At 54.0% G+C, this 9,934-nt stretch overlaps 1 long non-coding RNA gene across 1 annotated transcript; it reads right to left on the bottom strand.

The window, feature by feature from the left end:
- Window positions 1-2,048: 2,048 nt before the first annotated feature.
- LOC109500061 lies at window positions 2,049-8,829 on the bottom strand. The gene is made up of 3 exons (XR_002157722.3): window positions 7,735-8,829; window positions 6,107-6,718; window positions 2,049-2,630 (listed from the first exon to the last, which is right to left on the bottom strand). It is a non-coding gene; the product is annotated as an uncharacterized LOC109500061 (long non-coding RNA).
- Window positions 8,830-9,934: the final 1,105 nt, after the last annotated feature.

Here is a 9,934-nt window from a genome sequence, read left to right as displayed (position 1 = left end):
GCCAGGGAGACACGAGTCAGCATCCCCTTGCTGTTGTGACGAACGACTGTCCCGCAGCCCCTCCCATCCGGCCTCACTGGGCTGACCTCAGGTGCCAGCAGCTCCGGGCCCCTCGGGAAACTCAGGACAGGACCTCTCTCAGTTCATCTTCCGGCTTCTGGAGGCTGCCCGGGGCCCTTGGCTTGGGCCCTTCCCCACCTCCAAAGCCAGCGAAGCCCTTCCCACGCCCCACCCCTCGGACCACCCTTTCTGCCCCCACATCCACCTGTGAGGACCCTGGCGATGGCATCGGACCCACCCGGCTGTGCCAGGATATTCTCCCTGTTTTAAGGCCAGCTGCTTGGCAACACGAATTCCATCTGCCTCAATTCTCCTCTGTTATGTAAACTAACGTATCTGCAGGATTGGGGATCAAAACATGAACGTCTCTGGGGAGCACGTCTTCCCCCACCACACACCCTAAGAAAATTTTAAGGTGGAAGCTTTTAAAATTGCAAAGGAAAAACTCTACCAGCGCCTGGCAAGAACGATGGAATTTCTCTCTCCGGCTGGTCCGAGAAATCTGTGCCTCTCCCGTCGTAGGACATGATCCACATAGGTCTATTGTGCTGGCAAATAGAATTTGCCGATGAAGCCACCTGGACTGGAGTCCATGCTTTGGAAGATTTTTAACTAAAAAAAACTAGTTTCTTTAATAAATGCAGACTATTCCGTTTATTTCTTCTTGAGTGTGTTTTAATAGTTTGTGGCTTTCAAAAAAAATTTTAAGTTTATTTATTGAGAGAGAGAGTGTGCACACACGAGTGGGGGAGGGGCAGAGAGAGAGGAGAGAGAGAGAATCCCAAGCAGGCTTCACGCTGTCAGAGCAGACCCCCAACTCAGGGCTCGATCCCACAACCCTGGGATCATGACCTGAAGTGAAACCAACAGTCTGATGCTTAACCAACTGAGCCACCCAGGCGCCCCTCAAAATTCTGTTTTGAATTCATTCCTTTCCTCTATTGTTTGCCTGTTTCCGACTTTCACATAGTTCAAAATATATCCTAAGTTCCTCGCATGTCTTCTTTGCCTTATGGCTTATTTAAGCGTGTCACACAATTTTCAAGTAGTTGGAGGGTCTCTGAATATCTTTTTGCTATCAATTTCCACATCAATTTTATTGTGGTCAGAAAACATGTTTTGTATGATTTCAGTTCCTTTATCACAGCTTTTTGTAGCCCAGGAGGGTTTATTGGGTGGATTTTGTGTCCAGCCAAGAATACACGTGTGTCCCTGTCATGGAGGCTGCGGGGGGTGCTGTGCTGGTCTCGGCCCTCGCCCTGGTGGGTCTTCCACCCGCGGGTGCCGCCGATTACCGATAAAGGGGTATTGAAGTCTGCGACTACAGTCATTGATTCCTTATTGCTTTTTTCAGATATATCAGTTTGTATTTCGTGTATTTTGAAGTTCTTCTATTAAGTGGGTGCTCACTTAGGATTGTAAATTGGTAAATTGACCATTTATCATTACGTCGTCTCCCTCTTCCTCGCTCTGAAGTCTCCTTGTCTGATATCGATGTAGTGCCTGCAACGTTTCTTTATGGTCATTCGCGTGGTACAGGAGGCTCCTGTAAACAGCACAGCTGGCTTTTTTTTCTTTTTTTTTTTTTCTTTTTTTTTTTTTTAACGTTTATTTCTTTTTGAGACAGAGAGAGACAGAGCATGAACGGGGGAGGGTCACAGAGAGAGGGAGACACAGAATCTGAAACAGGCTCCAGTCTCTGAGCTGTCAGCACAGAGCCCGATGCGGGGCTCGAACCCACGGACCATGAGATCATGACCTGAGCCGAAGTCAGACGCTTAACCGACGGAGCCACCCAGGCACCCCCTGGCTTTTTTTTTCAAAATCCAATCTGATAATCTCTCTTTTTTAATGTTTATTTTTGACACAGAGAGAGAGAGAGAGACAGAGCGTGAGTGGGGGAGGGGCAGAGAGAGAGGGAGACACAGAATCCCAAGCAGCTCCAGGCGCTGAGCTGTCAGCACAGAGCCGGACACGGGGCTCAAACCTGCGAACCATGAGATCATGACCTGAGCCAAAGTCAACGCTCACCCAATTGAGCCACCCAGGAGCCCCAGATAATCTCTCTTTTTTAATATGTTTAAGCCATTTGTATTTAATTCAGTTACTAATATGTTTGGATACAAGTTTACTATTTTATTGTTTTGTTTGTCCCCTATATTTTTCATTGTTTTCTTTCTCCCTTTCTGTCTTTCTTAGAATTCTTAGAATATTTTTTACTCTTCCATGTTAACCTCTCTGTTGGGTCTGGTCTATGTCACTCTGTACAGCTGTGTGACTATGTAGTCGCTGGAGTTAATAAATCAATTTAGAAGTTTAACTTTTCACTGTCTACTTAGAGTTGAAGTTCTTCTGCAGAACAAAGAGGCTGGGCTCAGGGGGTCCATGCTCAAGGGGCCACAATCTGGGAGGCCTCATGCATGGATCATGCTCTTCGATTACTGTCTTGAAATCGTTCACGACTGTGGACGGGGGCCTCACGTTTTCATCTTGCTCTGGGTCCCGCAGTTAGTGTAACCAGTACTGAGTGTGATGAGAGGTCCAGACATTTTGGTTCTCTTCTTACAGATCTGCATAAAACATGTAATACATAGTTTTTGAGTTGGGGGGTGATGGGTTTTTTTAAGTCTTTTTTTTTTAAGTTTATTTATTTATTTATTTTGAGAGAGAGGGAGTGGGGAGGGGCAGAGAGAAAAAGGGAGAGAGAGAATCCCAAGCAGGCTCCATGCTGTCACTGCAGAGGGCAACTAGGGGCTTGAACCGTGAGATCATGACCTGAGCCAAAGTCAAGAGTCAGACCTCAACCGACTGAGCCATCTTGGTGCCCCAGTACGTAGTTTTTAATATAACACACTGTCTATTGTTAATCTAGGGGCAAAAAGAAACATCACGTCTGGGACTGGTTTGCTGTAAAAACATGCTGCTCTGTATATTTGTTTCTGACCCTTGGGGTCCTGCCCTCGATCTGACCTCAGAAGCCGAGGTTTGTATAGCTCCCTGTCCCCTTAAGTGGACGACACACAGCCTTGCCTTTGAGGAGCACACAGGCTAATAAGAAAAACAGTCTAAAGAGGAAACAAGTGCAGGCCATGGAGGAAAACTGACGTGCACAAATCCCAGTATTTACGGGGTGCTGTCCTGGGACTTAGGAGACCCTGGAAATGTCTAGATTTTGCATAGTCAGGTTTGGTGTCACCAGCGAGATCAAGGTCAGGACCTGTGACCCACCCTGTGGCCTCCTGGCATTTCCACCAAATGTGTTTAAACTCCAGGGATCTTGCAAGAAAACCCACAGCACATAAAAGAAAATGTTGACGTTTTTATGTGTATTTACTTTGTATCTTATCCCACGTAAAATTCTACATTTTTCTATATAATGTAGATATATTAGAACATTGCTTATGGATGTGATTTATAAATACATACGCATAGGTTAGCCATGCTCAGAGCACTAACTCTGGGCGCAATCGAAGGCAGGGGCAGACAGTGCCTCTGAGCAAGTCCCAGAGACACGAGATTGGGGTGGGCTAGAGTCTCTCAGCACATCCTTAACAAACATGAAAGATTCATGGCCAGGAGCGTCTGGGGGCTCAGTCAGTGGAGCACCCGACTCTTGATTTCAGCTCAGGTCATGATCTCAGGGTCATGGGATCAAGCCCCCTGTTGGGCTCCGTGCTGACAGCCTGCTTGGGATTCCCTCTCTCTCTCTCTCTCTCTCTTTCTCTCTCATTCTCTCCCTCTGCCCCTCCCCTGCTGGCGCTCTCTCTCTCTCTCAAAATAAATAAATAAAACTTTTTAAAAAGATGCATAGTTAATAAATAGGTATATTTCTTTTAAAAAAGATCCCACAAGACCATACCCATATAGAGCACAGACGCCCATAGGCACACAAGGAGGCAGAGATCACAGCTTTGCTGGGATGAAGGAAGGCACTTCTATACTGGAGGGGGAAGCACTGTCCTGGCTGGAGTCGACTGGCCCTCTGAGCTGGGGTGGCCGAGGGATCCCTGGGACTTCATGGCCTTGATGGAAGCAGCTGGTAGGTTCCCTGAGTTGTTTGAGGGAGGGGCAGAGTGGGGGGGTGGAGGGAGGGGGTTATACCTGTTCTAACAGGCCTTTCCAGTAGTGCTGTGGGCCCCTGGAGAGGCTCAGCCCAGCGGGGGGGGGGGGGGGGGGGGGATGCGGGGAGGGGGGAGACCCCTAGCAGTGCTGAAACCAGCGGAGCCCAGCAGCCCAGCAAGCATACCAGTGTGTGCTCAGACACCAGCAGAGCAGGTATATCAAAAAACCAATATCATGAAAAGATGAAGAAAAGTTCGGCTTAGACAAACTTACCAAGAATTTTGTCATCAGAAGACCTAGGAGGACTTTTTTTAACTTTTTTCATAGCTAAAGGTATGTCTTGTTCCAAAACACAGTTTGCACTTGAATTACATGTGGGAGAGAACCATGGGGGCTGTGAATGGGGGCCTAAGTGCTCACCCCCGCCCCGCAGGCGAGGCCGAGGTCACTGCCCTGCGCCCCTTGTGCGGGCCCCTTCGAGACAGCCTCCCCTCCTGTCCCATTGGATGCTCTCCCTGCGAGGGCCTTCCTCGAGGTCGTTGCCCCCACCAGGCATCTTGGCCGGTTCTGGCAGGGAGGCTTCAGCCAGCGGCCAGGGGGCCCCACCGCCTGCTGCCTGCCCCCCACCCCCACCCCGTGCTCCTGTGTAAACAGCCCCACCAACGGGGTTTAACCCTTGGTCCTAGTCTCCCCAATCCCCAGGCAGATTCCACCAGCTCCAGGGTGCACCCGGGATCTGCCTGGGCCACAGGGTCAATCAATCCATCGATCAAGCACGCCCACCTTTGTTAGCAGAGCCTTGTCCCCCCTTTCGCCCCCCTGCACTGCACCCCACCCCCACCCCCCTTCCCGAGCCCCCCAGGGCCTGGAAGGCGGGACTAACTGGGCCACTCCCAGGGGCACCTGGTCCCCGAAGGCAGCCTCCCTGCCCCCACCGACTGCAGCAGGCTGGCCCGGCATTGCCTCCCTTCCTGTCTCCTCTCTTTGAGGGCCACCCGCCCCCACCTCAGGCTCCCCTCCCCTTGTACTCACAGCACTTACAGGGGCTGAGGTTGCCCTTTACCGTTTGGGAGGCCCGAGGGAGCAGAGCCCCTTGCCACCTGTCCCCAGACTTATTCCAACAGTGTCTGGTGCACAGTGAATGCTGAATTCATAAAGAGGACAGAGGGAGGCAGGTAAGGGCAGTTGCAAATTTGGGCCAATGACCCTAATCTGGCCTGTAGATGTGTTTTATTTGGTCTCCATTTCTCTTAAAAAACAAAAAAAAAAAACAAAAAAAAAAAACACGTTTATGTTAAAATCAGGAGATTTCACACTGAAACCCAGATTTCCAGATCCTTGAGGAAAGGCTGCTGGCGGCCTGGCCTGCTCCCCCAGCCTGGCGGTAGCTCCCTGCACCCCTCTGGGTGGCCCTCTCCTGCCCACGCAAGTCTCTGCCCACGTCTGATGTGGGATGGAATGTGCGGAGGCCACGGGAGGCCCGACAGAACCGGTAGAGGCCCCCCCCCATCTTTTCTAAGAGCGAAGGCCCTGAGGAAACGCCGGGCACCTGTCTGCCCGGCTCAGGCCGCTCTCTGCCCTCGCTGGACCTCAGCCCTGCTTCCAGAGCCTCATGGCCGGGCACGCACCTTCACCTGCACTGTTCAGACAGGGTGGAGACTGAGCCTGGGACTCAGCCTGGACCTGAAACTTTCTCCAGCTACGTATTTTCCACCTGGGCCCCAGCGCAGGGCCCCCATCGGGGGCCACCCCCCCACACACACACGTCCCGCAAGCAGGTGGACGATTCACCTGACTGTGTGTGTTAACTGAACCTTGGAGGCTGAGCTGGGTGGCTCCTGGGACCGGGTGGGTACAGCCTGGGAAGTGCCAGGATCCAGGGCCACGCTCCAGGGGCCCCGCAGCGGCCCCCAGGCACACATGCTGAGCCCTCAGCCCACATGGCCTCCAGTGCCCCCCACCACCCCCCGCTGCCCCCACTGACCAGCCCCTCCTGTCCGGCGCAGACCCCGATGTGCTCCCTCGAGATGCTTCCTCTCAGGGCAAGTCTTTCCTGCGATTTGAAGTCGCATGTGAGGGGACTGGTCTGCAGACAGGGGGCCTTGCTGAGCAGCGCCAGGTGAGCAGTCTTCTCCCAAGGGGAACCTGTTTGAATTCAGACCGGAGCAACAGCTCTCACCTCAGTTCCTGGTGAGACACGGTTGAGGGTCCTTCTTGGGGGGCACCTGTCACTTGGGGGTTACGGGCTGGCCCTTACGCATGCTGATGCCTACTGGAAGGAGCAGTAGATTTTTTACCAAAGGGGGCACCCGGTGGCTACAAGACCTCAGATCCGATGGGCAGAGTGCCCGCACCCCAGCTGGGAGAGACGGCCCCTCTCCCTGTCAGCAGGCGCCGGTCCTGGAGCTCGGCCTGGGCACACGGCTTCCACAGAACTCATGGACAGAAACCGGGGAAACGCCGCATCGTCTGCCCCCTCTGCTGCTCTCCCTGTGTGTTACCGGCCATCATCCACCTGCTGACGGGCTCCACGAAAAATGGTTTGAGGATTCCAAGGTGTCATTGAGGGTGACACTCTTCATACTTGTCATTCAGGCTGCATTAGGCAAAGATAAATACAGGAAAAAGACAACTCAGAAGACGGCAACTTCTCAAAGAAGGTGCGTTCAAACAGGATCCAGGAGACACCTCTGCCACACACAGCGGCTGCAGGGGCCGTGGCCGGAGGGAGGCAGGAGGCAGTGGGAGCAGCGGGGAGCAGGGCCTGAACTCAACACCGCAGCACCGCCACCTTCTCGTAGTTATTTGGGGATTTGCAAAACACCTTTCTTCCAAAAAGCTTAAAACATTTTAAGCCTGTTAACTCTGTGGTCATAATGGACAAACCAAGAGGTAACTTTTGTCTCCTTCCGGGTGAAAACGGAAGCTCTGTGGTGAGGGAAGAGCACGCGGCCACGGCTCAAACCACGGCTCGGACCGTGGCTCGGACCACAGCTCGAACCACCCACTTCCCACTGAGGTGAGGACAGAAATTCCAGTAAATGGGATCTTTCCCGTTGATGCTCCCTCTCCTGGGTGCCGCAGCGGACCTGCCCTCACCATTTAATTCTTGCAGCAGAAACAGGGCCGAACAGAGGCGGCCACGTCTTCTCAAACAGGTGCAGGTTCAAGGAAAAGCCTGCATCTTCAACTAAGAACATGCGTGCCAGCCCAGCTCACCCAGTGAATAAACAATACATGATGTCTGGGCACTGAGAGGCCAGCGTAAAATTAGTTCGTTGATTCTCCGTGGAAAACTGGCTGTGATTTACAGCGTGTCCAAACCTCTCACTGACGCTTTTGTACAAAACACTTGCCCCACACCCTCAGACATTCTTCAGTTGCTAGGATCTTACTGGGGTGCCTGGGGGGCTCAGTCGGTTAAGCATCTGACTTCGGCTCAGGTCATGATCTCGCGATCGGTGAGTTCGAGCCCCACATCGGGCTCTGCTGACAGCTCGGAGCCTGGAGCCTGCTTCGGATTCTGTGTCTCCCTGTCTCTCTGCCCCATTCCTGCTCACACTCTCGAAAATAAGTAAACGTTAAAAAAAAGAAAAAGCTATAGGATCTTACCATTTGATTATGTCCCCGAAGGCAATGTGCCCTTTCATGTGACTCATGTTCCTTACGAAGAGTCACACAAACGGCTCACTTGAGGTAACAACTTCCAGCAGCAGGTGCAGAAAAGGCTCTACAGCCCGTGGAAGATCTGCTTGGCTGCGCGTGCGTGAACGTACTTCCAACCCGCCACACAGCGGCCAGCGGCTCCCACAGTTCCAGGTCTTGCAGAACTCACAAGAGCTTTATTTGATCTGAGTAGTTTCTGCTAATGCACAATTCAGATTCCTCCAAGGAGGAAACTCAGCGTTTAAAGTCCCTCCCTTGGAGAAACAAAGTCTAAAAACGCCCACACGTTTGTAGCGCATAGTGTGCCAGCCTCTGAGGAAGAGGGCGAGGGACACGTGTGTGCACACACACTCGCATTCTCCAGCTCGGTGGGGGGAGGGGTGCTCTGCGGCTGGCACAGCCAGGTTCTGGAAACCACCCCACATTCCTGACAGGCCCGGAGCTGCCCGTGGAGCCTGCCAGGACACGGAGCCCCTAACGACCATTTTCAAGACCTAAATCCCCAAATAAAGCTCATGTTGGAGAACAGGACTCCGTGTTTAATTCACGCATGATGCCGACAAAGTCAAAGTCACGGCCTTGCTCTGTTCTGCAGGTGCAGTCTGTAATTCTGTCCCGGATAATCGCCTTACAAACACACGTCCCTGGGGACAAGTCTGTCTGAGGGAAATCACTTAATTGGAGAGATGCACGCTCTTCCCAATTAGCGACAAAAATTAAAATTCACGCCCAATCCTCATGTTTAGCCATAATTGTGGTCAGTGACATCATCACCAGACGGTCAGCAGACGGTATCTGTGCGCCTTCGTCCGCCCGTGTCCCGCACCACCGCACGCCCAGGCTGGCTCCGGGGAAGGGCCTGAGCAGGCTCGGCTCACGGGGAGGAGACAGAGGCCCAGGACCGAAGCCTGGGGAGCACCGGTGGGGATGAGCCACGGGGCCCGGATTCAGAATGTGGTGTCCAAACCCCAGAGCTGGGACGCCCAGAATGGAGGCCGAGCTCTGTAATCAGGGAGTGGCCTCTAGGCCGGCAGGCAGAGCACCAGCCTCCCCAGTGCCTCAGGGCGCACCTGTGCAGGGGTGAGGTTGGCGGGCAGGAGAAGGCAGGGGAGGCAGGCCGGTAGGGTGCAGGGTCCACTGTCAGTGGTGAGGGGAGATGCGGGCGGCACGCGGGACAGGAAGCTCACCCGTGACAATGGCACCCGGGGCAGGAGGCGTGCCCCTCAAACCTAGGCTTGGAGGTGAAGGAAGGCTGTGGGGACCGCCGTGGCCTCCTGCGTCCACAGGGACCATCGCCTGCAGAGGGCTCCACAGACGGTGCGGGCAGGACGCGGGGCGAGGCGGCTGCTTCGGAGAGAGTGCTGGACGCAGCCACCCCTGGTCCCTCAGACCCGTCCCACCTGGAATGCCGCCTCTCCGACGGCAAGCCGGCCGCCCTCAGCGGCCTCGGGAGCAGCCCCGGAGGCCCCACTGCACAGAGAAGGGGGTCGAGGCCCCGCGGGCAGAGTGATCTGCCCCAGGTCGCGTGGGCTTGGGAAACCAGCTCCAGTCCCCGCAGTGGGCTTCCCTTCCTTCCCACCACCCGGCTAAGCAGACAGCGGGGTGGCTGTGGACGCGGGAGGCCAGCGGGGACACCAGACGGCATCTAGGCTTCGAGGGTCTTTGTGCTCAACCCCCCTCGCTCCCACGGGGATGCCAGAGCCGGGTGCCCACCCGGGCTGAGCCCGAGTTTTCACTTATTTCCCTCTTGACAAACCCCATTGTCCAGCTAAATCAGCTGGCAAAGCCCTGGGAGAACGCCCCCAAGGCCGTCAAAGGGCCCGGGTCCAGAGGCACAAAGCCCACCCTCAGCCCCCAGCCGCATGCCAGGGGCAGCCCAAGACAATGCTACCCACCGTCCCCAGACCCCAACCGCAGGCCTCTGCTGCTAGATTAAGACGCTAATCCACACTTCATCTCCGGTCCTTTGAGGCCGTTTTTAAAGGTAATTCAGCGCTACCATCTGGGGACTTGAGACAAAACCTTGGGCAAGAGTGACCTTTGATTGCCTTGGAGGCGCTAACGAAGGCTTCCACAGGTGAAGCCTTTCTGTTCCCTCCCTGACGATGCTGATTGATAACACGGAGCTAATCTCTCGCCTTTGTTC

The sequence above is a fragment of the Felis catus genome, chromosome B2 (assembly GCF_018350175.1).
Source record: "Felis catus isolate Fca126 chromosome B2, F.catus_Fca126_mat1.0, whole genome shotgun sequence".
Taxonomy (NCBI): Eukaryota; Metazoa; Chordata; class Mammalia; order Carnivora; family Felidae; genus Felis; species Felis catus.
The sequence above is the reverse complement of the archived record's forward strand: the minus strand, read 5'-3'. Positions and strand labels throughout refer to the sequence as shown.